This window comes from Adiantum capillus-veneris, chromosome 9 (assembly GCF_014529385.1).
Source record: "Adiantum capillus-veneris isolate H3 chromosome 9, ASM1452938v2, whole genome shotgun sequence".
NCBI classification, from domain to species: Eukaryota; Viridiplantae; Streptophyta; class Polypodiopsida; order Polypodiales; family Pteridaceae; genus Adiantum; species Adiantum capillus-veneris.
This window is the reverse complement of record NC_140939.1, coordinates 50,729,145-50,736,676: the sequence shown is the minus strand read 5'-3', so window position 1 is coordinate 50,736,676 and position 7,532 is coordinate 50,729,145. Positions and strand designations below refer to the sequence as shown.

General features: G+C 37.4%; 1 pseudogene; it reads right to left on the bottom strand.

Moving 5' to 3' along the window:
• Window positions 1-4,242: 4,242 nt before the first annotated feature.
• Window positions 4,243-4,896, bottom strand: LOC147450468 (uncharacterized; annotated as a pseudogene).
• Window positions 4,897-7,532: the final 2,636 nt, after the last annotated feature.

Below are 7,532 nucleotides of genomic sequence, written 5' to 3'. Positions count from 1 at the left end.
TGTATCAAGAAAAATCCATGGCCCTTTTAACTTTTTCTCTCTTTTGTTTAGGCTAGAATGGGAGTTTCAGTGGTGATTGAATTTTGGCCTTTGGCCCTTTGGGCTTTTGTCCTTGTGGTTTGAACTTCAAAGGAGAGTGAAATGGATCTCCCGTCTTGTCTCCCTTATTTTGTCTCTTCTTGTGTATTCTACCTTGGGCCCACTGGTTGGATTCTCTTTCTCTTGAGCTTATTCACTAGCGTTCTGTCGAGCTTCTGATGAGGTGCCTTCTTCGTTTCTCTTGATGCCCCTGGGCTTCATTGGAGAGTCAAGATCATTTACATGGATAGATCTTGAAAAAATAAGGCATATTGACTTCTCTCTCACCCATTGCACCCAGGTATCAGTATAGTCATTAAACTAAAAAAAGGTTGCAATCAAACATATGTGCAAAAAAATCTAAGTGGAAAGAATAGAAGTAAAGTTGCTTACACTAGGAGATTTTATTCTAAATTTTGACTCAATGTATCTCCATGCATTTGCAATGTTCTGATGTGCAGTCAGCTATAGTGGAATAGTTTGATTGAAAAACTTGAAAGGCCTACCTTCATCTTCAAGCTTCAGTGCACTATAGATCTTGCTCAAGTGATTGAAAATAAGATTTACAACACTAAAATAAATACAAATGACAAATACAAATGATAATAGAAAATGAATGGAGTTTTATGCTTGAAAATACTCAGCCTAACTTCAATATATGGGTAAATGACAAGAGTGCATTGTGGGTCAAAATCCTTGAAGAAAGACCCAAGTGTGACCTACTTGTTGAAGAGGCACTGTGTCACAAGAGGATCAAGAATGAAGTTTTTTCTCACAATATGTTCAAGGAGTTCCTCCACCAATAATCTACAAAATGAGTGCACAAAAAATAGACATGACAAAAGGGCTTGCAAGAAAATAGAACAAGTATATTAAACATACCTCAATGAATGCAAGACTATAGTATCTCCTATCTCAATTTCATGCTTAACCAACATTTCTGTGTCTGTAGGCATAATACTGAGGTAGTGCTCTTTTTCCCAAGACATAAACAAATTCACTATGATTTGTCCTGTGATTTCATGGTAGGCCAAAGAGTTGGAAGCTATCAAAGATTTGATTTCTTGGGAGAGAATGGACTCTTCTGTAAGGTGCTCCTCCTTTTTCACCTTATCTTGCTCTTCCTTCTTCCTTTATTTTGAGTCCTTTGCTTTCCTTGTTGGGTACAAGTGGGGTGGTATTGGATGTTCTTATTCGCTCCGTATGGTTGGGAAGGTGCATATTGTTGAGAAGCAATGATGATCGTATCAAGGGAATGAGCTATTCTGGAAGGCCTCAAATGTGCTTATATCACTCCGTATGGTCGGAAGGAAGTATGATCGAATGGAGCGATAGATCTCTTGGGAGAGGCTTCCGAATGTCTTATTTTCTCCATATGGTTGGACTAAAAAGATCTTTGTGGGAACTTGGTATAAAAGGAGGGATAAATATTCACAATGTATGGTTGGTGGCAACACGTGGAAAGTTTGACAAAAAGTGTGTCTGACACACACACTTTTCTATATATATAGGTCAATATGACCATTGGTGCCACATGGAAACCATGCAAGGCAACACGTGTCCCCAACGATCACATTATCTTTGACATATATATAATGATGGAAGATCACTTTTTCAAAAATTTTCCCGATCAAGTGAGACACGTGCGCACCTGCAAATTGGCCTCTTTGAGTATCTTTTTCTTATCTGACGTTTGCACTTCCCTTGGTGAATGTGCCACTTAGAGCAATTTTCGACATTATCCTACTGATCTTGTCCTCTTTTACGGCCTCATTTTCTAGTTATCCCTTTCACCTATATCCTCTTGGCGCTAACAACCATATAGTGCGAGTAGGTGCTTCAGCCAATCATCCAATTGCACTCTTTGATTCATTTGGTCATCTCTTTTGCATCCTGTTTGAGCTTCCAGAAGGACTCACTGAGCTTTTGGATGAGTCTCCATCAGAGAAGTTACTTGATTCTTTTATCAAAGATGGTGGTGATGTGAGTTCCTTATCAGATGCCATCATTATGTGTAACCCACAAGTGGATATCTCTCTCTTGATGGACAATGTGAAGGACTTCATGGTGGAAGAGTGGAAAGACTTTGACAGTCATGTTCAAGATCTTTGTCTTGTCTATGATGGTAGGGAGTATGACCATATTATAGACTTCACATCAGATCCAATAAATAAGGGCAAGGTAACTAGGAAGTTCAAAAATTGCAAGGATAACTCTTCACCTATTTGTCCCCTCAATGTAGTCTATGAAAAGAATCTCTAGGGAGGATGTAGTATTTTCCCTAAGCAAGCTTACTTTTTGTTCTTTCTTAATATGTTGTTGGAATCACATCCTGAGGAGGCATCAAGTGTTTCTACTGATACCTCCATGTCTTTCAATGAAAGTATCTCCACACTTGAAAAGCTAGAGAAAGTAGAGGAGGAAACTATAATGGAGGAGCCCATTGATCTTGATGCTACAGAGGAGAGGAAGAGTACTAATCTTGATGTTGCTCTATTTTGATCTCAGAGTATGATTGATGAGCCTACCAATGAGGTTTCCCTATTTGAGCCCTCTCTTACCTTACCAAGTCTCCCCTTTAATGGCAAGGATTACATACCCCTTCACTCAATTCAAGTTCTTTCAAGCTTGAGGGAGGACTTTTGTCTTGCAGCCATTGCAGAAGCTTCACATGTAACAATGGACTTTGTTGATATAGAAGGAGAGACCAAGGAGGAGTTCCTAAAACTTGATTTGGACACATCTAATATAAAATTCCTTGAGGATCCAGATGCATTTGCCCTCTGTTTAAATAGAGCTGCTGAGGAGAAACCTACACTTAAGGATGAAGATTTTGAAGCCAGGCTTGTTGATATTGGAGTTGAGAAATTTGGAAGGAATATTGTTGCACTAGACAATATCAATACTGAAAAAGGTGGATCTGTCAACTTAGAGCATGCCAAGAAAGTTGAATTAGATGAGTTCCAGAAGGTATATGCAGGTTATGTTCACTAGGATGCACCTTATACTTGCATTTTTTTTGACTTATTGGTTTTATTTGGATTTTGCAGATTTAACTCTTGGATGAGAACAACTTCTTGGGAAGAGCTCGAGGTTCAAGGGACACTTCTATACACACAGCCCATGCTCTCATTCACTACTTACCAAAGATAGAAAAGGATGTGTTTTGTGCTATCCATGCCCAATTTTGTGACCATCCTGAGCTCCCACTTTTTGCCATAAATACCTTGTCAAGTTTCATGGGATTTGATCACATCCCCATGAATGCCAATAAGATCCTTCTTATAGAGAGGAGAACTACTTTTAGGATTTATGGCTATGCTCCTGGATTCCATGGTTTTGAGCAGAATACTTTTTGTGTTACTCTAGCTATGCCTTGGCCTCTAAGCCTAAAGATGTGGAACACCTTGGTGGTTACAAAAGAAGAAAATTTCTTAGGAGAGTTGCCAGAGTCAAGTGATACAAAAAGACTAAAATCTTGATGTATTGTTTCTCAATTAATACAAATAGTCTTTTCTTGAAACATAAGTCAAAGTAAAGAGGATTTCAATTGTCTTGATTTCTTAACTATTTTTTGTACTGCATCCTCTAAAGTTGTCTTCTATAAAACCAATTGAACAGTTCTATAAGAGCATCACTCCTTCTCTGACCACCTCCTTCTATATCCTCTAAAGTTTTCTTCTGTAAAACCAAGTGAGAAGTTCTATAAGAGCATCACTCCTTCTGTGACCACCTCATTTTCTTGTACATCTAAAAAATGAAGTGCGTTCTTGGTAGTGTGATTTTTCCATCCCATGTGTATTCCATGTAGCAAGCGGTCCTTTCTTTGTAAAATATGGACCATGTAAGTAACAAATATGCTGAAAAAATAGGTATAAGAAAAAATAACAAAACTAACATATCAATTGTGAATGAGTAATCTCACCAAAAGTAATAAGTGATATCCTTTTGACCTCAAGGTTCTACAATTGAGTTTATCAAAGTTTTTATTGCGGTTGCATATTCCTCTGCATAGCTGGCAGTGGACACTTGGACTCTTAAGATCTTAAGAAATTGATTCAATCTCTTCCAAACGTCCATTCTCTTATTGGACACATTTGGTTGACTCTTTACAGATGTAGTTATGAGGCAAAGCTCTTTCCACCAGCTCCACATAGCATTGACCTACTTGCCGTCGTGATTGTTAAGAAATATTATAGCCTTGGCACCTCCCATTGATAAATCTTGGAGCACATCATCTGTTGATTTTGAAAGTTTTGGATCCTTTCTAAGATGAACCTGCCCATTGTGAAAGCCCATCTGGGATAGCAAAGCTTCACATTTTTCAATGCATTCATCTGCAAGCTTTGGTGGTTTGAGGGAGTATGCATAATCTAGATGCAAACAAAGTAATTTGTCCAATATTCTAATTTTTGCGTGCAATGTACATATATGTACATTTTGCAAGTCTATAGGGAGTATTGGATCCAAGATCATGATGGAAGATAGATAATATCTAACACTAACTGTATGTCTAGAGGGAGGCTTACCAACTTCGATTTCTGCAATCCTTTTTTTTTGTCCCTATTCTTGCCATACAATATAGACAAGGGTATTTTGAATTGGCTCCTCCACAGATGCCAAAAATATCCTTCAAGGCTTTCAAGTTTGCACTTAAATGCCACTCAACTTTGAAAGTCCCAACTTGATCAACCTGTAGTTTCTCACCTGCATTTTGGCTTTGCAAAACATTTGAATGTCAGTTTGAGAGAAGAGCCAATTTAAAGTGGCATGGTTCTCCATTGCAACTTGGGCTAACCCTATCCACCATAACTCCATTTCTAAATGTACTTTGTAGGCTAGTGGAGAGTCAAGATTGCCTTGGCTATAGTAGTATTTTACCATAACAATTTGAACCTTTTATATATCCATCCATATAGTATTAAAAGCATTGTTGCATTTAGCATGAGCCCTACCTTACCAACATAGAAAGGCCTAGGAAGTCTAAATGTTTTAATCCTATGGCGTCTTAAAACCTAAAACCAACTCTTGGAAATAGCTCTATATCCCTTTTCGCTCACCCCCACTGTATCACATACCTCTTGGATTTGGGAAGGATTAACTAGCAAATGTTTATGTTTTAGCAATTGCGTAAGCACTAGTTTTTTAATATCTTCATTTTTTGGAAAACTGTGAGGACTTAAAACAACTGATTTATTCATAATCTCATTTAAAAATGTTACTCTCTCTACTGGATTGGACATATCCAATCCCAAAATATTTGTAACATGTTCTCCTAGCAAGTTTCATTCTTTTCTTTCTTTGACTAGAGCCTTCTATCAGATTGCTTAAGGTTCTAATTGGTTTTACTCTTGCTCTCAATCCAATTGGCGTTTCTTTGAGGGAAATAAGGTCATCATTCCTATCTGTCAAATTTTTAACTTTACCTTCTAGCTCTTTTATTTGTGTTTCTCTTAGACAAATCAAGTTTTGGAGATAAGAAATATAGTGGACAAATTAATTATGTGATTGAAAGAGCAAGTAGCCAAACAAACCATCATCTCCATCTCCAACAAATCTCATTAAGTCATGAGCCAAATGAAATGAGGGGTACCTTCCTGTTCGTGGGTCTGGTGGATATATGTTGCCATCTATCCATAAATCAATATGCTTCTTCTCTTCTCTTTGTAGTTGGTTTGCTTCTTGGACATCTCTGAAAGGCCTCTAATTGACACTTTGAGTAGTTTCATATTCTTGGTGTGCTTTGATATTCAAGTGAAATTTGCGATTAGCGGTGTTTGAATCCTCCATTTCATGTAAAAATGGAAATGGTGATGGTACTTCTTATGGTGAAGAAGGCTATGTCGCAAAAGACTACAAAGGTGAAGAAGGATATGTCGCAAAATACTACAAAGGTGAGGAAAATGTATTTTTCTTATCATTTGAAATTTAAAAAGAGACGTTCTTCACCCGCCAAAGCTTTTAATAGCGCACAAAAATCAAGGGATACCAATTATGAAAGTGACGTTTCTTAATTATAAAGATTTATTTCTAGAGACGTCTTAAATGCTCTAGATATGGGAAAGACATGCTCAATGGCTAAATATGGAACCATTTTGATCAGTCAAACCTCTGTCAAAATGCCAACTTCTCAACTAGTTACACAACCCTTTTTGAGTTTTTTTTTTCCTTTATGGGGCCGTGTGGCTTGAGTATCATCGGATGCATTGAAATAGACGATTCAAGGGATCCTTCTACCCATCGTAGAGAGAAGCCATGGAAGGGGCTTTTTCTAATCAAATACAAAAACTACTCACTAATCATCTTGCACACATTATGCGATTGAAATTAACCTTCACATTAATCACTCTATTCACAACTCTTAATCACACACATACACCAGTAACATGATTAACATGCCTACTTCACATTAGTGTGGCTATTCTTGTCCACCCCTCAATGCTACTACAAATGCACTAACACTAGTCACACACTTCGTAGAGAGAGAGAAAGAGAAGGAAGGTATAGCCCTCACACACCATGGCCAAAGGTATGGCTAGTAGAGATTAAGTAAAAAGGGATTAGAGATCTACAATCACACTAATACAATCTCACTTACAAATAATCAAAAGCAAATAAGACTAATAAGAAATAATCTACAATCTACACTAATATAATCTCACTTACAAATAATCAAAAGCAAATAAGACTAATAAGAAATAATGTACACTTGATTATTAGAAATCACAAGCTATATGGGCATGAAAAGCCCATAAGCCTAATGACCATCAACTCTACAAAGAGGAGAGCTCACCCAAGAATGCCTTCTCTCTACACAAGGGCTTCTTTTATAGGCATGGACTCCAAGACACTATAAATTACAGTTAAATTATGCTTACCCCCATAGAATATTGTAAGCCTAAACCTATACAAACTAATAGGAAATATTGTAACATGAACTCCTATGCTTGGTGCATCCTTGGTCCTTGTCTTCCTTGTGTTGGCTACTACTAACATTCCCCCCCTCCTAAGCTTTGTTGTCCCTGATAAAGGCATATCATGAACGTTCTAGAAAGAAAGCATTTGACAAGTACCATAAGCTAACACAAAAGCATATAACATGAAATTCAGGCCACATAACCTCTTTTATCGCTATTCATGTAGATTTAGATTCCCCTTGTACACCATCACCTTCATATTACAGTCAAAGTGGTAATGTGGCATTCTGAATCATTAGGAAAAATATGAACCCCAAGAGAGCCTTGTAAGAGCAACCAATCATATTTCAGTCAACAATAAGACATAAAAGGGGGGGCATGGATAGCCCATATCGACATACCTCAAAACTATATCATGTAACATATCTATGGAAAGAGCTCCACAATGCCATTCAAATGCACTATAGTCCAACAAATTTGAAGTTAAAATGCTCAAGGTATGTTCATTCAAAATAAAAATAAAAATTGGTGGGATCA